This window comes from Pongo pygmaeus, chromosome 7 (assembly GCF_028885625.2).
Source record: "Pongo pygmaeus isolate AG05252 chromosome 7, NHGRI_mPonPyg2-v2.0_pri, whole genome shotgun sequence".
NCBI classification, from domain to species: domain Eukaryota; kingdom Metazoa; phylum Chordata; class Mammalia; order Primates; family Hominidae; genus Pongo; species Pongo pygmaeus.
Window position 1 is genome coordinate 42,879,405 of NC_072380.2, and position 25,006 is coordinate 42,904,410.

A 25,006-nucleotide genomic window follows, 5' to 3' on the forward strand; every position below is an offset into this window, starting at 1 on the left:
TCAAAGCTGGTCTTAACTTTCCTCGTCCTAGATGATAAACTTCATATATTTTGATCTTGCCTTTTTATACAAGTATGAAAAAGCAATAGAAGAGGATAAAACTTTGCTGAGCACTTTTAACCACTCCTATACCACACTGACTTGCATTCCCCAACCCCATAGATTTCCTGACTCCCCTGAGCAGGCGGCTGGTTGTACATTCTCATGTGTTCATTTATCCATCAGACTCTCAGGGAGCTTCCTAACCTGGTGACAAGTGCTTGAGAAAAGAAATGAATAGGATCTTATCTTCCAGGAGTTCAGTGTACCCTGGAAGACAGGTACATAAATAATTATAATACAGGTAAATCCTGTAACGGAAGTAAGGGATGCAATTCTCTCTGGGGCTTGGGGGAGATTTTGCGATGGAAATACCCAGGCAGAGAAACAAGTGAAAGGCATTCTAGGAAGAGCAATCAGTACAACCAAAGGCTCAGGGGTAGGAAACCATGTAGCATGTTCTGGGAATAGCAAGAAGTATGTGTTCTGAATACAAGTGATGGGATATGAATGGGAGAAGAGGTAGAAGATTAGGTTGCAAAAATAGATTGGTGCTAGATTGCTGGGGCCTACAAGCACCATGCTAAGGAGTGGGTCCATTATCCTGTAGCTCTGAGGCTCTCAACTCTGGATACACATTAAAATCTCCTGAGAAGCTTTAAAACAAAATGCTGATGGCCTGTTATTTGTTAGCAATAATAACTGGGTCCAGGCATCAGCAGTTTTTAAAAACTTCCCATGTAGCAATTCTAACCTGTGGGCAAGAACCACTCCTGTGGGCAACAGGGAGTCAACACCACTGCATCAACTTAGGATAGCAATAGAAAAACATTAAAACAATAGTTAACTGGGTAACAGTGTGAAGAGCAGATTAGAAACAGAGACTAGGGGAGAACTGTCAGTTAGTTTATAGGCTACTGGAAACAGGCAAGAGATAAGAGTAATTATTAGCCTTTTTTGGGTTACTGACTTGCATGAATGCCAACGATAAAAGCTAAAAAAACCTTCCCCTGGCTGGGCGTGGTGGCTCATGCCTGTTAATCCCGGCACTTTGGGAGGCCGAGGCAGGTGGATCATTTGAGGTCAGGAGTTAGAGACCAGCCTGGCCAACATGGTGAGATCCCATCTCTACTAAAAATACAAAAACTACCCGGACATGGTGGTACTTGCCTGTAATCCCAGCTACTTGGGAGGCTGAGGCAGGAAAATTGCTTGAACTCAGGAGGTAGAGATTGCAGTGAGCTGAGATCACACCACCGCACTCCAGCCTGGGCAATGGAGTAATATTCTGTTTGAAAAAAAAAAAAAAAAGCCCTTTTCCTAAGAAACATGCACGTATGTCAAAAAACGTACATGTAATTTCTGGGGCTGATGAAGCTCTGTGAGTGATGGATTCAGCTTAGGGAAGCCTGGTGTAAAGGCAGTGATGGAAAAAGACTTTGGAGGTAGAATCATAGCACTGATGACTTCAGTGGGGAAAAGAAAAGGCATTAAGGATGACACTATCACTTCTAGTGTGAGAAGTATAAACAATAAACATGTACTGTGCACCTAAGTGTCAGGAACCGTACTAAGCACTTAACATGTATCAGTATCACTGATTTTTCCCAATTCTTTAAGAGAGATTGATATCACATCTGTTTCACAGCTGAAGAACCTGAGATTTACAGACATTAAATTAGCTTGTCCAAGGTCACATGGAGATAAGTAGTGGGGCAGGAATTGAATCCCAGACAGTTTTGACTCCGGAGCTTGTGGTATTAACCTCTCCCCATGCTATCTCTGATGAATGGTACCTGTGCATTAAACAGGGGTGACAGGAGAGTATGGCAGGAGTAGGTTTAGGATGAGCAAGGTGGGGTGGGGATATAAAAAATCAGTTTTAGACATGCTGTGTTCAAGATAATACAAGACACACAGATGACAGTATCTGTTAAATCAGAAAAAATAGGAAAGAGATCAAGAGGTGAGAGACGGTATGGTAACAGAATACAGTATTTCTGAGTTCTCTCCAGGTGCCGGTGCTGTGCTGAGTGCTTACTCACAATAGCAAAAGTCTATCACTATCTTTCTTCTGCAAGTGAGAGAACAGACCTAGGAAACCAGGGTCACACAGCCACTAAGTGCTGAAGCCAGATTTGAATCCACGAGGCTACCTTCCTAACCTCTAACCCACCCCTCCCCAGCACTCTAAAAACTAGAAATCCTGGGGTCATAAGTGGCTGTACCCCCCACCCCAACTGTTCTAAGACTGCTAGTGTGTCTTAGAACAGGGGTCTAAGATACAGGGTTTTTAAAAATAAGTTTTATATAAAAATGTTTGACAATATTTATGTATTTCCACAGCCTCAAGGATTTTTATATTGTTTCAATTATCAAAGAGTCATAAGGGATAGCTTAGTCTCAACCAACAAATATTGGCAGTGCACTTCCACAGGTCGGTATGCAAGCTTGGGTGCAAACCATGGACATGACACAGCATGACACCAGTGCCACACAGAGCTGCTATGCAAGTCAGAAGCCAGGACAACTGGTCTAGTGGAGACTGTGCTTCCTGAAGCCATAGCGAGGGCAGGAAGTGATGAAATTTCCTTTTTTAATCATTTTTGTAATTTGGAAAACTGTGATTCTTCTCCTCTCTAAAGTAACCAAAATGAAATCTTAAACACTATCCTACAAGTCCAGACTAGTTACTTCAGGTGGAACAGCAGAGTAACTTACGCACTGCAGTTTCAAATAAAAATCGGTTATATTTCAATTCTCAGCACCTTTGAAATACCTGTACTGACAATCACGTAGCCTTTGAGTCAAAACCACTCCTTCCATAAAAGTACTTCTAAAGGGAATACAATATTATCCTAGAATTTTTTCCTGTTTTAGAATTAAGGTACCTAAGAGAAGAAATATAAAACTCCAGTTAAGAACTTCTAAAGTCCTGTTGTATAACCTCTGGAGCTCAGACTTGTCCATGGCTGGGCTTGAAGGGTTCCCCGACCTGGGAGGTCACTGCTCTCTAGGGCAGCGCATCCTATTACTGGAGAGCTCTCACCACCACAAGATTCTGTTTTAGACCAAGTAAAAATCCTTTGCCTTATAATCTCCACTCATTCATTCAGTTACTGAACACAGAAGAGCTACATACTACCCTCTGGTCTTCCTATTCCCTAATCTATAAGGGCTGCCACCACTTTCCTTTTATACCATCCTTCAGATCCAACAACCAAACTCCTTTAGCAGCAGTTCCTGATATGACTTCCTTTCTCCATCCACCACTAGTCCTGCCTCCCTCGTTTGCCAATGTCTCACCTAAACTGTGGTTCAGAGACTTAAACACAATTCATCAACGGTGCTCTAACTAACACACAAAACAAGACAACAGACTCTATGTAATCTAGGCACGCATCAGTGCAACCTGAGCTTGCTGTTTTTAGCAGCCACATCACAGAGATGCCTCACATAAGCCTGTGCCCCAATAAACTCTGAGCTATTTTTCATCTCGTGCACTTGAGACCATCCACCACCCCCCAAGCATTTCTCAACTCCTGCAGATGATTTATCCTTAGTATCTCATGTTGCTGATTTTAGAACATTATTACAACCTATTCAGATTATTCTGAAACTAGAATCTGCTATCTATAGTATTAGTCATCTCTCCTAATTTTATGTGACCTGGAAATTAGATAAACTTACTTTGATCCAGGTCTTTACAGAAAGAGGATACTGTGATTTAAAATGTGCTATTCAGGCTGGGCGAGGTGGCTCATGCCTGTAATCCCAGCACCTTGGGAGGGCGAGGTGGGAGGATCACCTGAACCTGGGAAGTTGAGGCTGCAGTGGGCCGTGTTCATGCCACTGCACTCCAGCCTGGGCAACTGTAGTGAGATCCTGTCTCAAAAAATAATAATAATAATAAAATTAAATAATAAATAAAAATGTGCTATTGATGGGAACTTAGAGTACCTTACAGGTTTTTTAGGCTTAGTAATATTCTCTAATTGACAATATAAATATATTATCAATTTTTAACCATATCTGCAGCAAAAGCCCCTTTGAAAATCTGATGAAAGCCATAAAATGTACAAGTGTACACAATTTTGCCATCAATACCATGTGGTTTATGGACCTCCATGAAGCCCACCATGGGCCTTCTGTTGAGGAGCCCCATCCTGGGGATTCTAGGGCCTCTGGAAAACATTCTGGTTGCCAGGATTCATTAGTATCCAAATATTCCTAAAATAGTTGATTATCCTATTAGTGCCCAACTTAATATCCAGAAGGAGTCAATTAACTGGAAATCAACTGACACTAATTCATTTATTCTAACAGAGAAGACAACCAGAAACTAAGAAATCTGACCAAAACCAAATCATGGATTATAAGAATACTTTAGGAAAAAAGCACAAGTCCCTAAGGTTGTATGTACAAAAACATTGTAGTTTTTTGCTTTTAAAAAAAGCAAACTTTTTAAAAATAATTATTTATTTATTTTTGAGACAGAGTCTTGTTCTGTTGCCCAGGCTGGAGTGCAGTGGCGCAATCTCAGCTCACTGCAACCTCCACCTCCCAGGTTCACACGATTCTCCTGCCTCAGCCTCCACAGTAGCTGGGACTAAAGGTGCGTGCCACCACGCCCAGCTAATTTTTGGTATTTTTAGTAGAGATGGGGTTTCGCCGTGTTACCCAGGATGGTCTCGATCTCCTGACCTCATGATCCACACACCTCAGCCTCCCAAAGTGCTGGGATTACAGGCATGAGCCACCGCGCCCAGACAACTTTTTTTAAAGAAAGGAAACATGCTGAATGTCCATTCAATGTCCATTCACAGGGAAATGGTTGACTGTATTATTTTACATAAAGCCATACCAAATGGCTATTCATATTTTATTCATAATGGCTATCAAATTTTATTCACATTTTTGAAACAAGAGTTAAATCTATATCTATTGACCTGGAGGCATATCTATGATATATTGAGGAGAAAAATCCGGCTTCGGAATCATGTTCAGAGTTTGAGCCTATTTAAAAAACAAAAATCTCACAAACCCTATGTCATTATACATACTTTGGAGTACAGAAACAGGTGGGGAGGAATTTACATCAGGCTATGAACATGGGTGGGACATTAACTCTTGTTTTTTATTCATCCGTGTATACTTTCACTTGTTACAAGTAAGTATTGTTTTACAAAGTAAAGAATTAAGCTAGAAAAAGAGAAGAATGTGGCCCACAATAGGCTCTGTTAGTACTCAGATGGCTCAGCCCCACACTCCACACAGGTTTTCTAGATGCTCAATTTCCCAAAAAGTTTCCCACCCATGGTATATCCTAGATGAAGCCCACTTTCCCTTTTGACTACTCAGTGATTCTGAATTTCTCACTGTTTTGGGTATTTGATTCCACTGCATAAGCACTATTCTGCTGTACATATTAAAGCTGTGATCTGAAGTTTAAATGTGTCCACCATTCACAAGTGTGACTTTCCCCACCCTCAGGAAAATACTAATCTCAGCAGAGCCATAAATAAAAGCTACGTGGAATGCACAGTAGTCTAATGCACAGAAGACAGATGCAGGCAGTGTACTCAAACTGTAAGGCGCTGAAATTTGAGCACAGACGCTGTTCCTGTTAGTTCAGTGGTTCTCAGTCTTGGCTTAACAGAAGTATCACCTTGGCAGCATTTTTAAAAATTACTGGCCGGGCGCGGTGGCTCATGCCTGTAATCCCAGCACTTTGGGAGGCCGAGGCAGATGGATCACGAGGTCAAGGGATTGAGACCACCCTGGCCAACATGGTGAAACCCCGTCTCTACTAAAAATACAAAAATTAGCTGGGCATGGTCGCATGTCCCTGTAGTCCCAGCTACTCAGGAAGCTGAGGCAGGAGAATCGCTTGAACCTGGGAGGCAGAGGTTGCAGTGAGCCAAGAGCGCGCCACTGCACTCCAGCCTGGGTGACAGAGTGAGACTCCATCTTAAAAAAAAAAAAAAAAAAAATACAACCAACACCTGGGCGCCACTTTCAGAGATTTTAATTGAATTGGGCCAGCATAGACACTTGCTTTGTTTTTAAAGCTACCTAGATATTTTGAATATGCAGTGGGGTCAAGAACTACTGCTTTTTATATTTCACTCTTTTCCTTCTCTTTTTCTAACTTCTTACAAAGAGCACTTCCTTTATCAGTTATGTAAAGGCCAGATACACCTGGGAAGGCCAAAACTTATGGACCAGCCCCTGCCTGTCTCCCATCCATAACCTGGAATGTCCTTATGTTGGCTTTTGATGCCCAACTTAAAGTGACTTAAATTTATGGCTGTCATAGTTAGGAGCCCCTCACATGTCAAAAGAATATTTGTAGCCTCACTCTGATAATTTATCATGTATTATTAGCCTGGAAGACAATGATTTTATAAAACATATTAGGACCCCAAACATTTTGGAAAACAAAAGTGCCAGTGCTGCTCTACCAATCAGTTTAAATGTTGTTGGACATTAGTCAATTAAAGAGCTTCCCAATTTCCCAACTCTTTATGCTAATTTTTTTTTTTTTTTTTTTTTTTTAAGACAGAGCCTCACTCTGTTGCCCAGGCTGGAGTGTAGTGACATGATCTCAGCTCACTACAACCTCCATCTCCCGGGTTCAAGCAATTCTCCTGCCTCAGCCTCCCAAGCAGCTGGAATTACAGGCATCCACCTCCATACCTAGCTAATTTTTGTATTTTTAGTAGAAACAGGGTTTCACTATGTTGGCCAGGCTGGTCTCAAACTCCTGACCTCAAGTGATCCGCCCACCTCAGCCTCCCAAAGAGCTGGGATTACAGGCATGAGCCACCGCGCCCAGCCTCTTTATGCCAATCTTTATAAGTATTTTAAAAATTCTTCATGTCCACCCAGGAACACCAAAAAAAAAATAAGTAAAAATTAACCTCTACCACATTACAAATAATTGATTTTTTAAAAGCCCGTTACTTGAGGCTGGGGGCGGTGGCTCACGCCTGTAATCCCAGCACTTTGGGAGGCTGAGGTGGGCAGATCACGGGGTCAGGAGATTGAGACCATCCTGGCTAACATGGTGAAACCCCGTCTCTACTAAAAATATAAAAAATTAGCTGGGTGTGGTGGCGGGCACCTGTAGTCCCAGCTACTCGGGAGGCTGAGGCAGAATGGCATGAACCCAGGAGGCGGAGCTTGCAGTGAGCTGAGATCGCGCCACTGCACTCCAGCCTGCGTGACAGAGCGAGACTCCGCCTCAAAAAAAAAAAAAAAAAAAAAAAAAAAACCAAAAAAAAAAAAACCCCATTACTTGAAATATTTTCCCCATCCAAATGTACTATCTGAGAACGGTAATTACTCCCCACAAGAAAAAGCTCAATAAAACATTAAAAGGGATTCATTAAGAAAAGAAAATAACATTTGAGTACATGTTGTCTTACAGTATACATAAGACAGGGTTCTATATGTTGGACTCAGCTGCAAATTATACAGAAAGATATTTTAAAACAAGGTGCAATGTATATTATTTATAATGGTTGCCATTAAGAAATGACTGTTTATAAGTGCTGACTGCATTAGCATGTATATTCAAAAAAGCCTAACGTTCCACCATTTAAAAAAAATTTGATCTAGCAATCACACTCTTCAGCATTTTTCCCACAGAAATGAAAACTTAGGTCCACAGAAAAACCCGTACACAAATGTTCATAGCAACACTATTTGTAAAAACTGAAAATAACCCAAATGTCCTTCAATGGACAAATGGCTAGGCTGTGGTATATCTGCATCATGGACTACTACTCAGCAGTAAAAAGTAACAAACTGCTGATACTCAAGACTCAATGCAAACTCAATACTCAGTGGATCTCAAGGGCATTATGCTGAGTGAAAAAAGCCAATCTCAAAAGCTTGCATATTGCATGATTCCATTTATATAGTATTCTCAAAATGATAAAATTACAGAGATGAGAACAGATTAGTGGCTACCAGAAGTTAGGGGCTTGCTATAAAGGGGTAGCAAAGGGAAAGCCTTGGGGTGATGAATCGATTCTGTATTTTTTTTCTTCTTGAGACAGGGTCTCCCTCTGTTGCCCAGGCTAGAGTACAATGGCACCATCATCGCTCACTGCAGCCTCAACCTCCTGGGCTCAACTGATGCTCCCACCTCAGCCTCCTGAGTAGCTGGGACTACAGGTGCATGCCATCACACCTGGCTGATTTTTGTACTTTTTGTAGAGATGGGGTTCTGCCATGTTGCCCAGGCTGGTCTCAAACTCCTGGGCTCAAGCGATCCTCCTGCCTCAGCCTCCCAAAAGGCTGGGATTACAGGTGTGAACCACTATGCCCAGCCAATTCTGTATCTTGATTGTGGCAGTGGTAACACAAATCTACACGTGATCAAATTGTACAGAGCTATGCACACACTTCACCAATGAGTGCATGTAAAACAGGGAAATCTGAATAAGCTCTGTGGGTTACTCAGATTTATGGCAATTTTCTGGGTTTTTGGGGAAAACTGAGTAGAGGGTAAACAGGACCTCTCCGTACTACTTTTGTAACTTCCTGTGAGTCTGTAATCATTTAAAAACAAAAAGTTTTTTAAAAGTTTGTGAAGAGCGTTGCCTATTTAGGAGACATAAACCATTTTTCCTAACCTAAGTGAAGGTACAAACACGTAAAGGGGAAAGATGCAAATGGATGGCTAGAGAGGAAAAGACTGCCGGAATAATAGTGAGCAAGCAGTTATCATGTCCCAGGTACTAGAGCCTATCTCATTTAACTCAACAGACAATCCAATGAGGTGGTTGCTGATAAATATCCTTACTTTTCAGATGAGGACACCGAAGGACGGAGAAGACAAGAAATTCATTCAACTTCAGCTGGTAAATAGCCAAGGTGTCAAAGTTAAGAAAAGGAATACAATTTCAAAGCAAAAAGGGTTAAGAAAAAGCACTATTGGCCAGGCATGGTGGCTCACGCCTGTAATCCTACCACTTTGGGGGGCCGAGGCGGGCGGATTACCTTAGGTCAGGAGTTCGACACAAGCCTGGCCAACATGGTGAAACCCTGTCTCCACTAAAAATACAAAAACCAGCTGAGTGTGGCAGCAGGTGCCTGTAATCCCAGCTACCTGGGAGGCTGAGGCAGGAGAATCACTTGAACCCGGGAGGCGGAGGTTGCAGTGAGCTGAGATCGTGCCACTGCACTCCAGCCTGGGCAACAGAGCGGGACTCCATCTCAAAAAAAAAAAAAAAAAAGTATTACTGTAGCAAAAAGGGTTCTTTTCTCTTCTTTAGAGACTTGTTCTGTCACCCAGGCTGGAGTGGTGGTGCGAGCATAGCTCACTACACCCTTGAATTCCTGGGCCCAGGCAAGCCTCCTGCCTCAACCTCCTAAGTAGCTATGACTATAGGTATGCACCACCACACCTGGCTAATAATAAAAAGAAAAATTTGTAGAGATGGGGGGGGGGGTCTCTCTATGTTGCCCAGGTTAGTCTTGAACTCCTGGCCTCAAGTAATTCTCCCACTTTGGCCTCCCAAAGTGCTGGGATTGCGGGCATGCACCACTGCTCCCAGCAAAATGGGGTTTTAAAAGTAGCTTAGAGGCCAGGTGCGGTGGCTCACGCCTGCAATCCCAGCACTTTGAGAGGCCGAGGCGGGAGGATCACGAGGTCAGGAGTTCGAGACCAGCCTGGCCAATATGGTGAAACCCCGTCTCTGCTAAAAATACAAAAATTAGCTGGGTGTAGTGGCGCATGCCTGTAGTCCTAGCTGCTCCATAGGCTAAGGCAGGAGAATCGCTTGAACCCGGGAGGCGGAGGTTGCAGTGAGCCAAGATTGCGCCACTGCACCCCAGCCTGGGCGACAGAGGGAGACTGTGTCTCAAAAAAAAAAAAAAGTAGCTTAGACTAGACAGAGTAGGTAAAAATGCTATAGAACTGAATCTTAAATATGCCCACAGTTCACATACAGCATACAGGCTGAACACTGTCTCCCAAGAACCTCAAATCCATAATATACTTCAGCCTACAATAACTGAATATGCTTGACCAGGGATATATTTGAAACTGTGGTTATTTTTATTAATCTTTCAAATTTTACTCAAAAACAAAAAGAAAACTAACATTGATTTTTCCTTTTCAAAAGGTATTCACTGAATGGAAATAAGTAGATAAAAGCTAAAATTCAGAAATAATACAAAGAGAGTGCTCAAAATGGGAGGGGATAAAGCTAATCCAGTATAACAAAGCCTGTTCAAGAAAGAAAATAGGGAAAAGGAAAGTCAGCAATGTTGTCAAAAGCAAAAGGCAGAAAAGTCCAACCTTAGGTTAGAGTAAAACACAAATCTGTATATAATGAACAATACTGGCTAGGAAATGAATATTTCCAATAAAAGTTTTAAATAAAATCATGCAGTTAAGATTGGTTTCATCTTGCTTAGAAAAAGCAAGAGGGAAATTTCTGCCTTTTTCACCTCATCTCCAATTTAGACATTTAAATTGCATATTTTGGCCGGGCGCAGTGGCTCACGCCTGTAATTCCAGCACTTTGGGAGGCAGGCAGATCACCTGAGGTCAGGAGTTCGAGACCAGCCTGACCAACATGGAGAAACCCCATCTCTACTAAAAATACAAAATTAGCTGGGCATGGTGGCACATGCCTGTAGTCCCAGCTACTAGGGAGGGTGAGGCAGGAGAATCGCTTGAACCTGGGAGGTGGAGAATGCTGTGAGCCGAGATTGTGCCATTGCACTCCAGCCTGGGCAACAAAAGCGAAACTCTGTCTCAAAATAAATAAATAAATAAATACAATAAATAAATAAATAAATTGCATATTTTAACAGTATGTGAACAAACAGAGGCTATTATTGCATAAATTCAATGCAAGTAAATGGGTATTTAAAGGAAATTTGCTCTTCTGGTTATAAAGTTTTTGAGACAGGGCTAGCATCTCACTTAATTTTAAAGATCAAGTGAAACCCCAGGAGAAGACAATATTTAAAACATCAAGAGTATTAATCATCCTTTTAAGTCATAAACAGTCAAGTAATCCACTTAATGTGCTGCTTAAAGAAAATAGAATAATCACTGTCCATTCTGCCTTTAGGTTCATCTCTGATATCAGGGGTATTCTTTCCTCTGAAGTCATCTTCTTAAAAACAAATGCAAAATCAACATGTTGGTTTTCTTAGAAGCTTTGTAAAGTCCCAAGGCAGGAAATTACACGTAAGAATCTTACTTGACCTTCAGAAATCCCTCACAGAAGATCTGAGTGGAACAGCTCCACCATCACATTCCCATCCGTGGCTTCGGCTAGTGGCAAAATCTGAAAAATAATTCTTCTTGTGATATGTCCTTGGAATTTCTTCCTCATGTACAAAGCTTATGAGTTAATTAAGGTAACAAAGCAACAATATATAGTTAGGAGAGATCGGCCATACAGTCATTATCAATCTTTCGGCCTCGAAGAACTCAAATAGGAGATTATTTCTTCCAACTAAGACCCTCAGACAGCAGATTTTGATAAAAGCTGTAACCCAGGCCATCCTGCTGGTGGACAGAATCTCTCCCTAATTGCTGGGAGAGTATACCAAGGAACTGTATTTTCACTAAAGCCACATTTTAATTCATGATAAACACAACTTCTGGAAATTTTTACAACTAAATATTCTTAAGTAGAAATGCTTTTAAGATATGAAAATGGTATTATGCTTATGCTTTGAAAAAAGTTTTTTCCTTTTGAATATACTGAAATATTTATAGTGATTTAATATGTGGGATTTACTTCAAAATAACATGGTGGTGGGGGGAGTGGGTAGAAGTTTTAACACGATTGGCCACAAATTGATAAAGCTGGGTGGTAGGGACATGATTAATTACACTATTTTGTCTTCTTTATGCTTAAAAATTTCCAACATAAAAAACTGTGCATATCCTTGCATGAGATATAAAATATACCCATGCAGGCTGGGCGCTGTGGCTCACCCCTGTAATCCCAGCATTTTAGGAGGCCGAGTCGGGCAGATCACAAGGTCAGGAGTTTGAGACCAGCCTTGCCAACATGGTGAAACCCCGTCTCTACTAAAAATACAAAAATGAGCCAGTTGTGGTGGCGAGCGCCTGTAATCCCAGCTACTTGGGAGGCTGAGGCAGGAGAATTGCTTGAACCCGGGAGGCAGAGGTTACAGTGAGCTGAGATTGTGCCATTGCATTCCAGCCTAAGCAACAAGAGCAAAACTCCGTCTCAAATAAATAAATAAATAAAAATAAAAATAAAATAAAATATACCCATGTAACAAGAAATTCTGAGACTGAGGCAGAAATCCAGATTCTTAAATGCTTTTGCTACTGCATAATTCCAGGCAAATCATCTCACCTAATAAAAAGTTTCCTATTTCTAAAATCCACTGCTAAAGCATGATGATTTCTAAGGTTGCTTCCAGGTCTAATATTTTTATTCTGAGAATGCTGTTTTGTTTTTTTCTGAATTGAGTTTTAGTTCATCTTTTGTTAGCTGTCTACAGTAGCTGACTCTATATTGAAAAGGCACAGGTGTCTCAGACGAGTGTGATCTCAAAGCAGCTCTTTAGGACTGCTGGTGCCACACCCACCATCATCCCTCGCTAAAGGAAATACAGAAAAAGGAAGGGAGGCAACTCTGGTGACAGATACACCTCTATTTTTCGTGAGAATGCTCACACCTCTGAAATCTGCTTACGTATTGTTAAGAGTCACATATCACATGAAATGTAAAATGGCTGGGCATGGTGGCTCACCCCTGTAATCCCAGCACTTTGGGAGACCGAGGTGGGTGGATCACTTGAGATTGGGAGTTTGAGACCAGCCTGACGAACATGGTGAAACCCCGTCTCTACCACAAATACAAAAATTAGCTGTGCGTGGTGGAGAGCGCCTGTAATCCCAGCTACTCAAGAGGCTGAGGAAGGAGAATTGCTTACACCTGGGAGGTGGAGGTTGTGGTGAGCTGAGATCACACCACTGCACTCCAGCCTGGGCAACAGAGCAAGACTCTGTCTCAAAAAAAAAAAAAAGAAAGTAAAATGGGCAGACCTTTCTGAATACATGATCGACAATTTTCATAAATGTCTTCTGAAGACTGCTTATCATAGTATTGTTTACAACTGATCTGATACCTCAATTGCCATCAATAAGGGATTGGTTAAATTATAGTAGAGTATATTCTTACAATGGAATACCATGCAGATATTTAAAAAATTAAGATATAAACCCACGATGATAGGGATATGGCAAGGGGGCACAGGAACCAACTGAAATAGCTCCCAAAGACAAAAGCTAGAACAATCTGAGCAATAAATAAAGTAGCATTGGATTATAACCCAGGGTATATTCATGAGTATATACAGATATAAATGTTGAATAAAGAAATGGAGGAGATAGATACAGCTCCTGTACAGAACTCCAAATCATCTACATAGATATTCTGCCCTCAAGGAGGTAGGCATAACTTCCCACTCCTGAAGCGTGGGCTGCCTTCCCAAGAGGGAAGCACAGAAACAGGTAAGAAGGAGGAATTCTGCAGTGGTGAAGCTGGGCAAACACAACCCCAGCAGAGTGACTAAGGTCAACATCAACACTGATGAGTCATGTTGACTGTATATACCTCTGAAACGATGTGATGAAAATGGCCTGCTGCCTCTGTGATCTCCCTCCCTGAAACTCCTAACCCCAGCATAACCATGAGAAAAACAACAGACGAATCTCAACTGAGCAACATTCTACAAAATATCTGACTGGTGAACTGAAAACTGTCAAGGTCATTAAAAAAAAGAAGTCTTAGAAACGTCACAGCCGGCTGGGTGCGGTGGCTCACGCCTGTAATCCCAGGACTTTGGGAGGCCAAGGTGGGCGGATCACGAGGTCAGGAGATCGAGACCCTCCTGGCTAACATGGTAAAACCCCGTCTCTACTAAAAATACAAAAAATTAGCTGGGCGTGGTGGCGGGCACCTGTAGTCCCAGCTACTCGGGAGGCTGAGGCAGGAGAATGGCGTGAACCCAGGAGGCAGAGGTTGCAGTGAGCCAAGATCGTGCCACTGCACTTCAGCCTGGGCGACAGAGCGAGACTCTGTCTCAAAAAAAAAAAAAAAAAGAAACAAACTGTCACAGCCGATGACTGAAATCTGAATAAAGTATGAAATTTTGGTAATAATAATAATAATGTATTGATATTGGTTCATTAATTTTAGCAAATGTATGACATGAATGTAAAATGTTAACAATAGGAGAAACTGGCAACAGGTGCACTGGCTTCCACCTGTAGTCTCAGCACTTTGAGGGGTCACGGTGGGTGGATCACTTAACTCCAGGAGTTTGAGAACTGTCTAAGCAACATAGCAGGACCCCGCCTTTACAAAAAAATAGAAAAATTTGCCATGCATGGTGGCGTGCGCCTGTAGTACCAGCTGCTTGGGAGGCTGAGGTGGAAGGACTGCTTGAGCCTGAGAATCGAGGCTGCAGTGAGCTGAGTTCGTACCACTGCACTCCAGCCTAAGTAACAGAGTAAGAGCCTGTCTCAAAAAAAAAAAAAAAAAGTGGGCCGGGTGCGGTGGCTCACGCCTGTAACCCCAGCACTTTGGGAGGTGGAGGCGGGCAGATCACCAAGTCAGGAGTGCGAGACCAGGCTGGCCAACATGGTGAAACCCTGTCTCTACTAAAAATACAAAAATTAGCCGGGTGTAGTAGAGCGTGCCTGTAATCTCAGCTACTGGGGAGGCGGAGGTTGTGGTGAGCCAAGATCACACCATTGCACTCCAGCCTGGGCGACAGAGCAAGCCTCCATTTCAAAATTTAAAAAAAAAAAAGAAACTAGATGTGGAGTATACAGGAGCTCTATTAATCTTTGCAACTTTTCTGTAAATCTAAAACTTTTCTTAAAAAGTTTATTTTTTTTAAATGGGGAAAAGGCTGGATGCAGTGGCTCACACCTGTAACCCTAGCACTTTGGGGGGCTGAGGAGGGCGGATCACCTGAGGTCGGGAGTTCAAGACCAGCCTGACCAACATGGAGAAACCCCATCTCTACTAAAAATACAAAATTAGCCAGGCGTGGTGGCGCATGCCTGTAGTCCCAGCTACTTGGGAGGGTGAAACAGGAGAATCGCTTGAACCCAGGAGGTGGAGGTTGCGGTGAGCCGAGATCGCACCACTGCACTCCAGCTTGGGCAACAAGAGTGAAACTCCGTCTCAAAAAAAATAAATAAATAAAGGAAAAATTTTTAAATGAAGATATAAATGTATAATGACATAGAATAATGGCCAAAATATAGTAAATGAAATTAGAATTATAAACAACATGCCTGTTATGAATCTATTTGTATTTTAAAAACATGTGTATGTGTTTATACACCAAAAAGTCAGTGAGACTATACATCAAAATGTTAACCTCCGGGTGGTAGAATTACTAGTCATTTTCACCACTCTCTTCTTTATACCTTTCTGTATTACCTGATTTTCTATTACCACTAAGCACTGATTGCTTTTAACACTGAACCTCATTACTCCTACAACCAGGAACAAAGATATGTTATTTTGGAAAAGGTGTATACCACAGGATATTGATAGAATACTCCTTAGCTCAAAAGAATGTGCATTTATATGAAGGGGTGCGGTGGCTCACGCCTGTAATCCCAGAACTTTGGGAGGCCGAGGCAGGCGGATCATGAGGTCAGGAGATTGAGACCATCCTGGCTAACATGGTGAAACTCCATCTCTACTAAAAATACAAAAAAATTTGCCGGGCGTAGTGGCGGGCGCCTTTAGTCCCAGCTACTCAGGAGGCTGAGGCAGGACAATGGCGTGAACCCGGGAAGCAGAGCTTGCATTGAGCAGAGATCATGCTACTGCACTCCAGCCTGGGTGACAAAGCGAGACTCCATTTCAAAAAAAAAGGAAAAGAAAAAATAATATGCATTTATAAAACAGCTAAATTTTACTTTTTCAACGGGAAATATTTGAAAAGGCAGTACAGAAAAGTGGTTGAAAGCACAGGATTTAATCAGACTTAGATTAAAATCCTGGCTTAATCATTTACTTTCTGCACGATCTTGGGCAATTCCATCATATCCTGCCTCAATGTCCTCTTTATTTAATTTTTTTAATTTTTTTTGAGATGGAGTTTTGCTCATCACCCAGGCTGGAGTGCAGTGGTGCGATCTTGGCTTACCACAACCTCTGCCTCCCGGGTTCAAGCGATTCTCCTGCCTCAGCTTCCCGAGTAGCCAGGATTACAGGCATGTGCCACCATGCCCAACTAATTTTTGTATTTTTAGTAGAAACGGGGTTTCTCCATGTTGGTCAGGCTGGTCTTGAACTCCTGATCTCAGGTGATCCCCCCTGCCTTGGCCTCCCAAAGTGCTGGGATTACAGGCGTGAGCCACCGAGCCTGGCCTATTATTATTATTATTTTTTTTTTTGAGAGAGGGTCTTACCCTGTCACACAGGCTGGAGTGCAGTGGCATGATCGTACCTCACCATAACCACAAACTCTTTGGCTCAAGCAATCCTTCCACTTCACCTTCCCAAGCAGATGGGACTACAGGCACATGCCACCACACCTAGCTAATTTTTTTCAAAGAGATGGAGTCTTGCTATGTTAACTAGGCTGCTCTCGAACTCCAAGGCTCAAGTGATCCTCCTGCCTTGGCCTCTCAAAGCACTGTAATTACATGTGTGAGCTACCTCGCCTGGCCCATTTCCTCATTTTTTTTAAATGTAATAAATAAGAAATTTTAAAATTAAAAGAATTTTTTAAAAAATAAAATGTAATACAACCAATCTGGAGGACTACCCCAACATCTATTTATTTACTTATAACCACATATTCTATGAGTATATTACAGAAAATATGTTTTATCACATCATTTTATTAGAAAATTACATAATAGCAATGGGTTAATGTATGTCAAGAACCTACTGAGGCTCCACAATGGAAACTGTTACTATTAATAGCATTAATAAATATCTAAGAAAAACTAAACACTGTCAGGAAAAGCTCAGTTTCTCAAAAAAACATAATAGGGAGCCATGAAAGACAAAACCAGTACCTCAGCTCATCCTACATCTCAGCAATGCCTCAGACATTTCTGCTAACAAGACATACATTATGGAGATTACACATGCTGTTGTTCACATGCCCACAGGACTACTGAGAATCTTCCAGAGAACACAAATGAAAGCCACTTTTCTAATCATCACCAGCTTAAACTAAGCTTTGGAATATTAATGCACCAAGTCTCCCTTTCTATGGGAATGCAGTTTTTCTCTCTCTGAATCGATACAAAATAATACTAATCATAAAATATATACTCAACTTATTTAAACCTTTTGATTATAAATGAAATAACTTTTAAAAAAGAAACTTTAGATACAATATATATTTTGATCTTTATCAAAATCCTGGGCTGGTAGTTCTATCCAAATACCAACATTTTAAAATTACCCCAGCTACAATCCTTATAACGCACAAAATCACAATCTGATGGACAAGTTTAATCATGCAATGAGTATGTGATTTTTTTTTTCCAAGCCAAACAACCTGGGTCAGAAGAGTGAATCTTTTCAGGAGAAAAATTTACCCAACCTAATTTATCAGATGGTATACAGGCCAGAGACCCATATTTTTAAAGAGCTGATAATTTAGGAAGATAATAAACCATAAACAAAATTCAAATCACTGTGCCATATTTTTTCTACATAGAAATGCAGATTGTTTAGTCTGGCTCCGTTAAAGGAAGTTAATTTAAACATCACTGTTTAAAAAAGCAAAAAAGTTAATTTTGTCCAAGTCTCCAAAGCAGATATTATTCAGGAAATATAGTCAGGTTGGTATTAAATATATATAACCCAGTGTTGGGATTACAACTATAAAAAGACAGTAATTTTCTAACATACTCCAAAACTTCTGTATCTATAAATTTTACTCAAATCTTCCCAAAAGCAGTCATTGCGAAGACCTACTCCAATAATGTTGACATGCTTCTTCCTGAATAGGCTTCAGAAGCCTGTGGCACATTTTGGTCAAATATGCTCAACTGCTGCAAATTTTGAGAATGGATTTATGGAAGAGACAAAAGCCACTGAAAAAGACATCTGGTAAACTGATCAGGCTAAATAAACTTCTTTTAACTAAAAAAAGGGTGAAGTGACTGACTATAAAGTAATATGGTTAGTACTTTTGGTTTTGTTTTTGAGACAGTCTTACTCTGTCACCCAGGCTGGAGTGCAGTGGCATGATCTCAGCTCACTGCAACCTCCACCTCCCAGGTTCAAGGGATTCTCCTGCCTCAGCCTCCCCAGTAGCTGGGATTACAGATGCCCGCCACCACGCCTGGCTAATTTTCTTTGTATTTTTAGTAGAGACGAGGTTTTACCATGTTGGCCAGGCTGGTCTTGAACTCCTGACCTCAAGTGATCTGCCCGCCTCAGCCTCCCAAAGTGCTGGGATTACAGGGGTGAGCCACTGAGCCCAGCCAGACTCTCCCTATTAATCAGTTCTCCTGTAATAGCTGCTACACACATACATTTTAGCATTTGCCACACTGTACTGCAATCATTCACGTATTAATATTCCCTATTCAATTGTGAGCCTCCAGAGAGAAAGGACCATACCTTATTCATCTCTATAGTTCCAGAACACAGGCTGGACCTGGCACATCTACGTAAGTTCCTTGTTAGTAGCCTAACTGTGGCTTTGCGGCCATTCTTTACTAACTGCTCAGGGATGATGAATATTACATGACCATTAGTGGACTCTTAGCCATTCTTTTAGCTCCAAGATACCCAAACCACCACTCTCACAATTAAGGCAGGCTCAGCAGGAAGAACATTCAATACAATCATCCCCTCTTTGTAGGGCTGTTCTTATATCTTAAACACCACGAATGTGATATACAAGGGTTTTTAAGTTGAAAAACTGCACTCACATCAGTCTATCTCCAGCAGTTCCCATACATTATAATAATTAAATGACAGGACAGCACCATATTCATAGAATATAGAAGAATAAAGGAAAAATATGAAACAATGTGAGTCAACAGCATAATATAAGTTTTGCCAAAAGCTCCATTTTCATGATGCTACAACTACAGGGTCCAGAGGGGCAAGACCACACAATTTATGAGCTTTCCCACACAAGAAACGAAAAGGGTTGGTTGTTAATGGCATTCTGACACTATTACAGTATAATTACAAAATGACACAGGTTAATATTTAAAGAGACATCAAGCCTCTCAAAAATAAAATGAATATTTACAAGATTAAGTCTCTGCTTTTCTTTTTTTTTGTCGAGACAGAGTCTCGCTGTCACCCAGGCTGGAGTGCAGTGGCGCGATCTGAGCTCACTGCAACCTCGGCCTCCTGGGTTCAAGCAATTCTCCTGCCCCAGCCTCCCGAGTAGCTGGGACTACAAGTGCCTGCCACCACGCCCGGCTAATTTTTTTTTTTTGTATTTTTAGTAGAGACGGGGTTTCACCATGGTGGCCAGGATGGTTTCAATCTCCTGACCTTGTGATCCACCCAACTCGGCCTCCCAAAGTGCTGGGATTACAGGTGTGAGCCACTGCGCCTGGCCAGTCTCTGTCTGCTTTGTTAACCACTGAAGGTCTTAAAACTTAAAGGAGAATGTAAACTACAAATAACCCAATACTAAAGCTACTTAACAGAAGTACTGATACTTTTTATTCTTTTCAGGGACGTTTTATCTAAAAAATGTTAAGGCTTATGCTTTCAGATCTCAGTCCAATTTCTAGAAATTAACGATGAGTCCTTTTATAGCACTTACCTTTCTCTTCCTGCCCTTCCCCACTTCCACCCCAAACTGGCTTTGGGTGTTCTTTAATCTTTCAAGGGAGTGATAAATGTCACAAACTCTTGAATGAAGGGCTGAAATGGCAGCATATGACTGTCTTGACTGTCTTTAAAGTAGTATTAGTCTTCTAGAATACTACTCTAATTCTTAGAAACAGAAAACACAGGAAGCTCAATGTTCGAAGGAAAGTTAATAATAATTGATTCATCCTGGCTACCCAGGAAATGCACAGTAAGGATGTGTGTTCTACGTAAAGGCAGACAACAAATCCATCTAGTAATACCTATTAATAGAAAAAGAGCTCAAGGACCAAGTGCACAAGGACTAACAAGCACAGGAAGAAAACAAAATAAATGTGGAGATGAGAAGGAACCAGAGCTAGATAAGACACACGGGAGACCGAGGCAGTGGAGAAGAGCAAAGCAGGACTGACCGGGCTGAGTGGAACACGAGTGGACCACAGGCGAGGGTGAAGTGGCAGGTGTGCAGGCGGGAGGGCTAACAGCAGCAAAAGAGGAGGTGGCCCAGAGGAAGGAGGCACACCCAAGTCCAGAAAGGGAGGAAAGACTAAGCTGAATCATGGAGAAGGGAGGGAGTATGCAAAATACAAGAAACTAAATAAGAAATTCTGGACCAAAGAGGAAAAATATAAAAGCGGGATCAAGTGATAAACAGGGCAGAAGGAAGCTAAAAGAATGACGCAAAAGAGGCCTATCAGGGAAAGAAACACTATTTTCAAAATGATGTATGGTATTTTGCTTCATTAAATTAAAAATATGTTCCTTTGTTTATATTTCTCCCTGCTGGATAAGACTTCATTCATAAAAGCAAAAATTGTCCTCAATTTACAGAAGAAAAAATTGTTGATGAGGTTAACTGACTTAGCCATAACAGCTGAAAACAATGACATGCACTTATGGCAAGTGCTCTTCATTCTAATCAACAAACTACTTATTAAAAATGTGTCTATTAGGCCAGGTGCAGTGGCTCACACCTGTAATCCCAGCACTTTGGGAGGCCCAGGCAGGCGCCTCACTTGAGGCCAGGAGTTCAAGACCAGCCTGGCCAGCATGGTGAAACCCCGTCTCTACTAAAAATACAAAAATTAGCTGGGCTTAGTGGCGCATGCCTGTGATCCCAGCTACTCGGGAGGCTGAAGCACGAGAATTGCTTGAGCTCGGGAGGTGGAGGTTACAGAGTAGGTTTATATTCACCGAGATTGTGTCATCACACTCCAACCTGGGAAACAGAGTAAGACTCCGTCTCAAAAAAACTGTCCATGCACATTAATGGCCTTAATGATCAACTGTTCTTTTTTTTTTTTTTTTTTTGAGACGGAGTCTTACTCTGTCACCCAGGCTAGAGTACAGTGGCGTGATCTCAGCTCCCGGCAACCTCCACCTCCCAGGTTCAAGCGATTCTCCTGCCTCAGCCTCCTGACTAGCTGGGATTACAGGCGTGCACCACCATGCCCGGCTAATTTTTGTATTTCTAGTAGAGACGGGGGTTTCACCATGTTAGTCAGTATGGTCTCGAACTCCTGACCTTGTGATCCGCCCACCTCGGCCTCTCACGCCACCATGGCCGGCCCTGTTCGTTAATTACAAAAACTTCTCCCTCTCTCTTTGTGCTTACTAGCATTTGAAGAAATCCCTGCTTCGTACCGCCTGCCCCTCAAAACAACAAAAGGGGCCAGGCATGGTGGCTCATGCCTCTAATCCCAACACTTTGGGCAGGCTGAGGTGGCTGGATCACCTGAGGTTGGGAGTTCAAGACCAGCCTGGCCAATATGGTGAAACCTAGTCTCTACTAAAAATCCCAGCTACTCGGGAGCCGAAGGCATGAGAATTACTCGTACCTGGGAGGCAGCGGTTGCAGTGAGCTGCGATCACATCATCGCACTCCAACCAGTCTGGGCGACAGAATGAGACTCTGTCTCAAAAAAATTAATAAAAAGGAAAGAAGAGGTAACACTGACATCGATATTGCTAAAAAAGAAGCTTAATGCAAATTTAACACAATAGTTAAGAGACCTCGTAAATTTTCTATACATTTCTACTACCCATGTTTTTCTGGTTTCCCAGAAAACTGAAAATAGAACATAGAGATTACCCTTCATTTCCACCTAGAATATGAGAACAACGAAACACTGAACAAGAACATATGAATAGTAAAGAGTAATGCTGGAAAGAACAGAAATTGTTCTATTCTTGATCCTAGAAAATAACCTAGGGTAGAATGCAACTATACCAAAGGTCTATTTGTGAAGATATAATTTTTAAACTGAAAAAATATGGTAATCAGATCTTCAGTGCCAAAAATTATTTTTAAAAACGTAGGCATATACAGAGGCTGGGAGTAGATAAAGGTGAAATTAAAGTCATAAGAGTATGAACAAGAAGCAGCACATCACTATGAAAAAGCAATTCAGCACACCACACCCTTTAGGAATTATTCAGTGAAAGCCAATTTCTGGGGAGCAACATCCCAGTGAACTGTTCCTATTTGTTCTCCCACTGTTGTTACCTCCTGTTTCTCTGTCCATACAGAGTAAAACTCTGAGCCTAAATAAATTACTAGCCATTACAATAGTGGAAAATAACTCAATATTATACACCAAAGCGGATGGGTTAACAAAGATAATGTAAGAAACAACTAAAAAAATGTGCTGGAGTCCTGTCACTCATATTTTCAGAACTTTCTTCTTCAGCTGCTCAAAAATCCTCGATGGAATTGAAGGTGCTTCTAGAATATGCCTTTTCTTTGGTTTTTGACTATTCTTCCGTGAATATCTTCATGAGTCATTTGGCCAGGCAGTCCACTCACAGGCATCTGACACATTATTATTTAGTCCTGGAAATGGTTGCCGCGCCACAGGCTTTAGGAGGCTTCCTGTGGGAATAAGCCTGATGCACTGGTCTCTGCTGCAGACATGCTGAAACTACGTTTATCTCTCACATTCAAAGATGGCATTGTTTCCAAGGAGATGCCTTTAAAAAAGAAAAGTTGAAAATCAACTAGATTAAAAAAAAAAAACTAATAATGCAGTGCAAATTTTCATACAATATTATATTTCAGCTAAGACTGAAAAATAATTCTAATAAGAAATTTTAACGTTTCACTTCAGTTTTAAGTATACAATATTTTCAAAAAAACTTAAAAGGGCATCACAGGGTATACAATAAAAGTACCGCAAATAATTGAAAAGCATGGTTTACACTCCGCTGTAAGATGAACTACTGAATTGATGACTTGGTAAACTTCTTCCAGCCATAGGATTCTGAAACTGTATTATCTGGTGATTAAATCTTCGTACCACTGAACCAAATCTAGGCAAGTCATTTGTTTGCCCAGGTTTTCTTAAATATAAAATACAGGGCTGGTTCTTCTTACTGGAGAAAAGGCACCAGAATTACTTAAGGATGGTTTAATACTGATGTCCGGGGCCTGTGGCAGCAGCTCTACCAAATCTGCATCTCAGGAATTAAGTGAAGACATCTGCTACTTTCAGGATAAACCCTGGGTCATTCTGCGTACATTCCTAGTTAAAGAATAGATCACGTCCAGAATCCAGCTCTCCAACCCTAAAATTCATAACATGGGACTAGTAGAGATTTCATTAAATTATCGTAGCTTTGTAGGCTGAAAATAAATTAATCAGTGTATCATTCTCTCTTTCCCTAAAAGTTTCCCATTCAGGGAAGAGCCTGAAATGAAGATTAGGGCTAACGTGCAAATTGGATAAAAACTTCAATACAGATTATTTTAACTCAAGTTTTCCAAATTGCTTCCTCAGATATTTAAACAGAACACAAGGTGTAGGTCAATATTCATCATTACAAGTTTCTTTTATGCAGGCCATCCCAAAATATGTAATGTTCTTCTTATGGGAGATAACAAAAGCAGCAAGTCATTTCATAACTGACTCAAATTCTGAAGCTACCCCCAAGATAAATGACATGATATCCTCCCCAGTGGAAACAATCTGTGTAATACAGAATACTGTACCTGCAACTTGTGTGTGTCCTCCCTGGCTGCTAACCAGGCTTGCAGCCCAGGCTTCATTCAAGGGCACTTCCTCCTGATTCCTGGACAGCTGGTGTGGTGATGTATATACTCCCCTATCTGTGGAGCCATTTAGATTCAGTGACTGTTGTTGCCCGATGCCCCCAAAATCATACTGCTAGCTCCCAACAAAAGGGAGACATACTGGGGCTTTCAGAGAAATACCACTGTTCTTCATCTTGCTGAAATTTATAGGCCCTTATCTAATTCTAAACAGCTTCAAACTGACTTTATTCCAGGTGTGTCACCAAATCAATCACACAATTTTACATTTTTTTCCACCAAAAAAGTATTACTTGGTTTGAAGAGACCTCCTGACCCCAACAGTGTTCTCTATTGCTCAATACAACCTGAAAAAGCGAATCAAGATTCTACAAAAAGGCTAGGCACGGTGGTTCACACCTGTAATCACAGCACTTTAGGAGGCCAAGGTGGGTGGATCACCTGAGGTCAGGAGTTCGAGACCAGCCTGGCCAACATGGTGAAACCCCGTCTTCTACTAAAAATAGAAAAATTAGCTGGGTGTAGTGGCAAGCGCCTGTAATCACAACTATTCGGGAGGCTGAGGCAGGAGAATCGCTTGAACCCGGGAGGCGGAGGCTGCAATGAGGCAAGATCGCGCTGCTGCACTCCGGCCTGGGCGACACAGCCAGAGTCTGTCTTAAAAAAAAAAGATTCTACAAAAAGGCCAGGCATAATGGCTCACTGACATATCCAGCACTTTGGGAGGCTGAGGCAGGAGGAGGGTTGTTTGAGCCCAGGAGTTCAAGACCAGCCTGGGCAGTATAGTGAGACCTCATCTTTACACAAAATTTAAAAATTAGCTGAGCACAGTGGTGCATGCCTGTAGTCCCAGCTACTCTGGAGGCTGAGGTGGGAGGACTGCTTGAGGCAGAGGCTGCAGTGAGATCACACTACTGTACTCTAACCCGGGCGACAGAGTGAGACCCTGTCTCAAAAAAAAAAAAAAGATAAAGCAAATGGACAGAAGAAAGCTTTAGTAATACCCACATTAAGGTAGATTACTACCACTAGGGCTTCAAATCTGGTAAGTGTTTAAAAAAAG

The 25,006-nt window shown here is 41.6% G+C and overlaps 1 protein-coding gene across 7 annotated transcripts in view; it reads right to left on the bottom strand.

Moving 5' to 3' along the window:
- The window catches only part of SLC20A2 (solute carrier family 20 member 2), a 126,466-nt gene that overhangs the window by 96,778 nt on the left and 4,682 nt on the right, over positions 1-25,006 (bottom strand). The gene's annotated exons all lie outside the window — the stretch shown is intronic.